At 40.8% G+C, this 7,222-nt stretch overlaps 1 pseudogene; it reads right to left on the bottom strand.

Annotated features, from left to right (window-relative positions):
- Positions 1 to 2,203: 2,203 nt before the first annotated feature.
- LOC148574639 (uncharacterized) lies at positions 2,204 to 6,886 on the bottom strand (annotated as a pseudogene).
- Positions 6,887 to 7,222: the final 336 nt, after the last annotated feature.

Below are 7,222 nucleotides of genomic sequence, written 5' to 3'. Positions count from 1 at the left end.
TGCCAGTAGTTGCTTTGCCTTTTCCTTTGCGCTGAGGGTTAGACATCCTGAAAAGCAGAAATTTCAGGGTATAATTGAAGAACAAAGCAGGAAAACAAGTAGGCAAATAGAATAATAACAATATAAGCACATAGTGGCAAAAGAGCAGTAGAGTTATGAAATGAGTTAAGTATATATGCATTATGGACTGTATTTGAGTTAGAAATTCGAGATGAAAAATCACAATCTAAAATGTAATCTAATTAGAATTCATGTTAATTAGGAAAAAGAATAATCATGCCTTGAGTTAGAAAGTTAAAGAAAATAGTCAAAAACTAAAAAGAGAAGTTTGACAGTTATATCGGTTAGGATTGAAAAAGAGGTTAGAAAGTGGAAATCAGTGAGTTAGGAGAAAAGAAATTAAAGTGAGTGGCATTGAGAAATGTTTCCTAGGTAACAATAAATTCACAAATTTAAAGAATAATCAACTCATATTCAAGCAAAAATTTCAGTGTATTGATGATAATTCAGAAGGATAGAAAAGTTGCAAAACTAACATGAAATCATCAATAGTGCAAGTAATTAACTAGGGCATCAAAAGGAATAAGAATGCTAGCCCGGGCAGGCATGAATTGGTTTGGTTGTAGCCAAGTAAGGCAAAATAGTAAATTACCAAACTCAATTCATGAAAACAATTTGCAGAAAATTGGGCAGCATTTCGGCTAAAATTGGATGATCCCGGAAATAAACAGTAAGGAAAATAGTTCATAGGAATTAAATAAAGCTGCTAATAGACACAAACAGTAGGAACAGTAAAGAACAGTCTTAACAGCAGCATGAACAGTGAGAACATCATAGCAAAATTAGAATTGAGAAAATTGATGAAACAAGTAGCAAGAACGGCACAATTATCAGGCCTAAATTCACTAACCACATCCTAGCTACCTAACCACCTAGAATCCACTACAAACATGCATCTCTAACTAGCCTAATTCGAACATAATCTGAAAAATAAGCAAATAACTACAAGTGATAGAGAAATTAGCATTCGGCGGAACCTGGTATGTGTAAGAGCAGAGGTGAGGGCAGAGAGATGGTGGTGGTGTTGCGGCGGCGTGGTGGTGGAGCAGGGGCGGTGGCAGGGGCTTCGGATTGGGGTCAATGGTGGAGAGGGGGGTAAGGAGGAAGGGAGGCGAGGGTGGTGATGCTGTGGTGGTGGTCGGTGGTGGGAGGCGGTAGTCAGAGGTTAGCCGCGATGGGGGGCAGTGGCGGAGGGGAGAGAAGAGAAGGGAAGAGAAGGAGGGGAGAAGGAAGAAGGAGGGGGGTGGGCGTCGCGGTGGGTCTGGGTGGTTGGGGGTGGTGCGGTGGTGATGGCTTCAGAGGAGGGAGTTGCAGAGAAGGGGAGGAGAAGGGGAGGAGAAGGGGGGGTATGGGGGCGCGATGGGGTTAGGGTTCGCGTGACTTGGGGTTAGTGGATTCAAATCCACGCGTACGCGTGGGGCACGCGATCGCGTGGATTGGGTAAAAGATGAATGACGTGGTCGCGTGAGGCACGCGACCGCATCGCTGAAATTTGTGCTAGACACACACTTCCAGCGTCGTTTCAGCGCAACTCTCTGTCTTCATTTAGGGGGCCATAATATCCATGCGACGCGGACGCATCGCTCATGCTTTCGCGTGGGATGAGTGTTTTGCAAGTGATGCATTCGTGTCAGAGATGCGGACGCGTGGGCCGTTTTGTGCTAAACGCACACTAGCCGCACGATTCCAGCCCAGATTTCTGGGCGTTGGATTTTTACGCCGATTTCCAGATCACGCGTTCGCGTGAGTGACGCGGACGCGTGGGAGGTATTTTTCACAACTGACGCAAACGCGTTAGCAATGCGGTGGCGTGGAACAATTTGTGCCAAAGGCACGCCTCCAGCCACGCTTTCGCGTGACTTTCTATTCACTTTCCTTTTCTTTCTAATGCACTTTGTGATGCGGACGCGTCAGCGACGCTTACGTGTCGCGTGCATTTTTTTTATATGCAATTATGCAATTATGCAGTATGCAATGCTAATGTAGATGCTATGAATAATATCCAAGTTCAATGAAAATAATGTAATAAAAAACAAACAACACGAAATAAAATTGAAAAAGAAACGACCATACCATGGTGGGTTGTCTCCCACCTAGCACTTTTAGTTAAAGTCCTTAAGTTGGACATTTGATGAGCTTCCTGTTATGGTGGCTTATGCTTAAATTCATCCAGAAATCTCCACCAATGTTTGGAATGCCAACAGCCTCTGGGGTCCCAAACTAGGCATGTGAAGCTTTTGAGCAGCTTCAAACAGATTCTCAGGCTCCCGGGGTGACGAATGTCAGAATATTTTTCAGGATCCCAAACTTTGTGTTTAAATCCGCCTTTGTCTTGATCTATATTCTTCCATCCGGGCGGTTTAGACATTGTATTCTCACCAAGATGACCAAACGTCTTCTAAGACTTATTCAATTGAACTTGGTACCAATCCGTGTACTTCGAATTGAAGCGTGGAACCTTATTGAATCTTGCACACCAGCTCTGAGCACGAGCCATTTTCCTCTTACTCTTAAAGCCGCAGAGAGCTCTAAGCTGGCCATCTATTTCAAGCAAACCATATTCAAGTGGAAAAGTAAAGATAAAGGTTAAGGATTGTACCCACTTGAAGCTTGTATTAGGTGGTAATGGCCTTGGGATAGATGTTTCCAGTGGTTCGGTAAGCTCCACTCCCTTGTATTCTTCTGTGAACTCCTCCACTTCTTTGTAAAATTTTTTAACTACAACTGCATCCTGATCAAAGTCTTCTATGTCTTCTTCGTCACTCAAGTCATAAGCTGGAGGTTGAGAGAAATCTACCTCGACATCATCTTCATATTCACTTGGATGAGGTTCTTTAGGCTCAGAGAGTTCAGTTGCAGATGTAAGTTCATGACTAGAAGAGCTTGATTCATGGTCATCACTGCCTATGGAATCAATTTCTTGGTCTGTTCTGTCCAATTTTTCACAAGGTAAATGCTTCGGAGGTTGTGCACTATCCTCCTTGGCATCAATTTCGAACTTCTCAGCGGAATCCTTTACAGTTCTCGATTTCCATGGAGGTTCAGCATCTCCTAAATCTTCAACCACTTCTTCCTCTACAACTATCATGGCTTCCTCCACTTGTTCCAATACAAAGCCATGCTCCTCATTGTCCACCGAAGTTTCTAGTGTCTCCTTCATGCTACGCTCTTCTTTAGATTCTCCACATGTAGCCATGGGAGTACTTTGAGTGCTCAGATGTCGGGAAGCTATTATATTTACTACCTCAGTTAAGGCAGTAGTGAGTTCCAGTACGCCCCTTTGCATCTTCGCTTGCCCTTGAAGAAGAACACGAAGTTTATCATTCACTGGAGGTTGGGGTGGGTATGAGGATTCATTGGTTGGGAGAGAGGGCTCATAATAAGAATGTGGTGGTTCTTGGGAGTAATTGATTGGAATTGTGGTGGATAAGGGTCATACGGTGGTGAATGGTAAAAAAGAACTTGTGAGTGTAGTGGTTCAAAGCTACGTTGAGAGGATGGTCTATAAGCACAGGGTGGGGCTTGTTGGTAATTACAAGGGGGTCCACCATATCTATCAGCTTGGTATGCATTGTAGAGTGGTCCTTGCCCATGATATCTTGGAGGGTGTTGTTGCCTAAAGGGTTGATCAGGGCCTCTTGGCTCCATCCATCTTCGATTGCTTAAACCTTGATGCACATTCCTGTTATAGCTTCCATTCCTTTTAACAGATTTAGAACCAAACTAAAAGCGAGAGGGGTGAGAATTCATAGTAGCTAATAGAAATAAAAGGGAAAAACAAAAACAAATAAACAAGTAAAAGAAAAAAAATATTTACAATAACCAATAATAAGGCACACGTTTGCAGTTCCCCGGCAACGGCGCCATTTTGAAGAGAGAACTTTTTTGTGGTCTAGAAATTCGCAGATAAATCCTCGTTGCAGGTATAGCTTCTAAACCAACAAAAGTCCTTTCTTACAAATGTTTTGGTTGTCACAAGTAACAAACCCAATAGAATTTATAAACCGAAGTATTCAAATCTCAGGTCGTCTTCTCAAGGAATTGCAGGGAGGTGTTCTTATTATTAGTTATGGAAAACAGTATTTTTGGGTTTTGAAGGGTTTGAACAAGGAAAATAAATTGCAGGAATTAATAGATTAATATCTAATAAAACTCTTGGCAAGGTATGAAAATTCGGAAGTCCTATCCTAGTTACTCTTATGAGAATTGAGTTTAACCCCACTTAGTTAACCTTTACAAAAGCAGGGGAAAGTCAAGTGGACTAATTAGTTAGATTCCCAAGTCCTAGCCAACTCCTAAGGAAAGAGTAGAGTTAGTGGAATTCCAGTAAATTAGAGAAATTAATTAACAATCACGACAAGTTTAATAGCTTAAGAGCCTTCAGTTAATCAATTAAAGCCAAGAATATAAAAAACAAGCTAAATAAGAATCATAAATCTGAAATACCTCAATTGCATTTAATAAAAGGAAATCGATCCAAAAATATAAAGAGTTCATAAGCCAATTTGGCAACATAAGTAATTAAATGAGAGCATTAAAGTATCTAAAAGTAAAAGAGAAATATAAAGTAAAAGAAATATTGAACCTGATGAAGAGTTGAAATCCTAAATCCTTTAAGAGGAATCCTAATCCTAAAACCTAAGAGAGAGGAGAGAACCTCTCTCTCTAAAAACTACAACTAAACTATGAAAAGTGAATAATGATCTCCTTCCTATGAATGGATGTATTCCCCCACTTTATAACCTCTAATCTGTGCTTTCTGGACTTGGATCTGGGCCAAAAAGGGTTTCAAAAATCGCTAGGGGCGTTTTCTGCAGTTTCTGATGCGTGGCGTCTGTCACGCGTCCGCATGGGTCACGCGGTTGCATCATCTGGAGTTTTTCTTGTCACGCGTTCACTTCAGTCAAGCGTATGCGTCATTTGTGTTCTGCTCAAGGCACGCGTCCGCGTCAGTCACGCGTTCGCGTCACTGCCTTTTCACGCTAGGCATGCGGCCGCGTCATCCATGCGTTCGCGTCGCTGCTAGTTTCTTCAAAAACTCCATTTTGTGCTTTCCTTCCATTTTTGTATGTTTCCTTTCCATCCTTTAAATCATTCCTGCCTTAGGAGATCAGAAAATACTTAACACACAAATCACGGCATCGAATGGTAATAAAAGGTAGTTAAAATAAATATTTTTAAAGCATAGGAAACATGTTTTTCACATATATCACATAATAGGGAAGGGAAAAGTAAAACCATGTAATTTCACATAAATAAGTGGGTGAAGGATTGAATAAATCACTTAAATTGAGCACAAAATATATCATAAAATATGGGTTTATCACTTTTCTCACCTGAAATTCAGCACAACTCATCTCAAAGTAGTGTACCATAATATTCATCAAATAATGCATGAATTATACTGATAAAATGAGATTTTTGCTCTTTTATGATCTTCTTTATGCAAGAAAGAAGGATAGATGATGCAAGTCATCACAACACCAAACTTAAGTTTTGCTTGTCCCAAGCAAATCAATGTGAGTAAACATTTATAACTTGAGGCCTTGGCTTTGAGTGATTGCAATACAACTAAGAGTAAGGCTAAGTGTTCAACACATGCATGAATGTTTTAATGTCATGAAAAACTCTTGGATCCTTGAGGGTTCTTTCAGGTATAGGCTCTAGGGGTCCTTTCTATTGATTGTCACCTTGAGGTAGTAAGGGTTGTTTTGCTTTCTTGACCACGACTCTAAGTATTTTGTCTCAAGATAACCCTTTAATTAAGCTTTCAATTAGCACTCCCAAACCAGTTGGTTTTAGGGTACTAGGTGTTGAGACACCCCTAAGAATTTACTTGTCCAGGTCTCTTCTTGACACATCTTCACCACAAGCATCTACTAAGATTTTTTTTTTAGCTTTTTAATGTTTTTTTTTCTATCTCAGTAGTTGATGCTTAGAGCCTTGGGTCTTTATTTCCTACTACCTTTTGGTTCTATGGATATTCAAGGAACACCCCTTAACCTTTCCCTAGTTATACCTTCTAGGACTAGTTGCTTTTCCATGACTCATTTTCTTTTTTTTTTTATTCAAGGTCTTACACTTGGTCACTTATATCTTAGTTTGTTTCATAATCCATCTTGGCCTTGGTCTTTATCATTGTTCTTGCACAACTCACAGTGACTCTTATGGAGACAAACTCTACTTTTATTTTTGTTGGAATGAAGACTTGAAATACATGGCATTTTCTTTCTTGAAAAGAAGAACTCATAAAGACTTCAAATAGGAATTAAAAACTATGCATAAAACATAAACTATCCTAGCATGATTATTTATTCAAAAAGTAAATAAAGCAAAAGCTTAAACAAGAATTCAGAAATTGGAGAGTGTCAACCATGGGACTCAACAACCTTGAGCAGTTTCATCTTTAGTTCATTGGCCCCTTCCCTTTGTCCTTCTTCTTGGAGGGGGAAGAACCACCTTCATCTGGTTTAGAGGAGCTTTCTTGTGCTTTGATGTCCTTGGGTTTCCAAAATCCTGCCCTCCTCATGTAATTCCTTTCATCCTCATTATGTTTGGCTAGGATTTCTTCTTGTCTTGCACTTAGTTCTTCCATTCCTTGCATGAAGGTTGGGTATCCTGGGTTCAGAGCGGCCACGGTGTTACACAAGTGATTCAGCTTCGCTTGTGTGTTAATGTCATACTGCCTCCTGGATATGGTTCTGGCATCATAGAGATGTCTGACTTCAGCCAGGTTCCTCTGTTGCCATTTGCTTTGCTCTACTATTTTGTCCAGTGCACTTCGCACCTCTCCCCAGTCAAATTGTTCTTGTTGCTTCTTCCTCATATGTTCCCAATTCCCTTGGAGTTGTTGGATGTTTTGGTTGACTTGGCTCCATTGTTGTTGTTGAGTTTCCTTGAATTGATTGACATCTTCCCTGAAGTGGTATAGATCTCCCTTCATTTGGTGTACATCTCCTTGTAGTTGCTCCCAGTTGAATCCCTCTGGAAATTGTTGATATTGATATTGTGGTGGTAGTTGAAGTGCCAGGAATTGAGGTTGCTCTTCTGCCTCCTCCTCTTCTTGTTGTTGTTGTTGTTCATGGGCCTGAGCTCTTTGTTCTCTGGCCCTGTGGAGTGGGTGCATGGCTACCACCTTGGCCATCTTTTTGGCAGTTATGAA

This window comes from Arachis ipaensis, chromosome B2 (assembly GCF_059453495.1).
Source record: "Arachis ipaensis isolate K30076 ecotype BB chromosome B2, ASM5945349v1, whole genome shotgun sequence".
Taxonomy (NCBI): Eukaryota; Viridiplantae; Streptophyta; class Magnoliopsida; order Fabales; family Fabaceae; genus Arachis; species Arachis ipaensis.
This window is presented reverse-complemented; position numbering and strand designations above follow the sequence as displayed.